We start from the raw sequence: 1041 nt of genomic DNA, 5'->3' as shown, positions 1-1041 counted from the left end.
CTGTCTGGAAAATTAATACAAATCCTTTTCAAGATGTTTATATTTTTGTTTCCTTATTTCTTCTGTCTCCTTCTTTATCTTATATACAATATTTTCTTCATTTTTTTTCCAATTTATCCATAATAAGATTATTTTTTGGTCTCGGAAATTGGATTTTTTTTTCGTTTTTTTTTTCGCTTTTTCCGTTTTTTTTAGCTTTTTTCGTTTTTTTCCAGTCCAATAGATTTTAAATATTTCGTGAATTTCTTTAAAAAAGGAAATTCTTTCGGAAAATAAAACTGACGGGCAAGTTTTAAAACTATTTTTTTTTTTATTATATTTCAAGACAAAAGAAAAATTATATGAAAGGTATTTAAAACATCCATGGATTTTTTAAAAAATGAAGAAGAAATGTAATAAAATCAATAAAAGACGTGGATAAAAAAATTACTGATAAAAGATATATAGTAAAAAAGTGAAAAAAAAATATGCATGGCCAGAACAGAATAGGTCATATCATAAACGTGCTAAAATAACTCTTTAATTTACACGAGCTAAAATTTTATATTAACTTTCATATCAAACGTCAAGTTGCATAGAATAATACAAATTGTATTGCAATCTCGACTTTGATTTCAGAAGCGAAAAGCATTAGTCATCTCAATCTGTACTTAATAAATGTATCGAAATACTATTATATAACTACACTCCACCAAATAAACAATAACCTTTAAAAAAACATGTTTCTTTCCTTTTCATGTAGAAAAATAATAATTGTTTATAATAACCAACAGTCAAGGAAACTTTACAATTTTCAAATCACAAAAAAACATATTTCTTTCCTTTTCGTATAAAAAAAATCGTTTATTGTAACCATCAGTCAAGGAAAATTTCCAATTTTCAAATCACAGTGAAATATATTTCCACGAGGAGCCAGTGACCGCGACGAAGCTGTGGGAGTGAATGAAGATTTGTTGCAGCTAAATGCTCAAGACCCGTGAATGACTTGCAATTGAGACTCGATTGCACAACGCCAGGGTTTGATAATAGCATGCACCTTAC

The sequence above is a fragment of the Penaeus monodon genome, chromosome 23, assembly GCF_015228065.2.
Source record: "Penaeus monodon isolate SGIC_2016 chromosome 23, NSTDA_Pmon_1, whole genome shotgun sequence".
NCBI classification, from domain to species: Eukaryota; Metazoa; Arthropoda; class Malacostraca; order Decapoda; family Penaeidae; genus Penaeus; species Penaeus monodon.
This window is presented reverse-complemented; position numbering follows the sequence as displayed.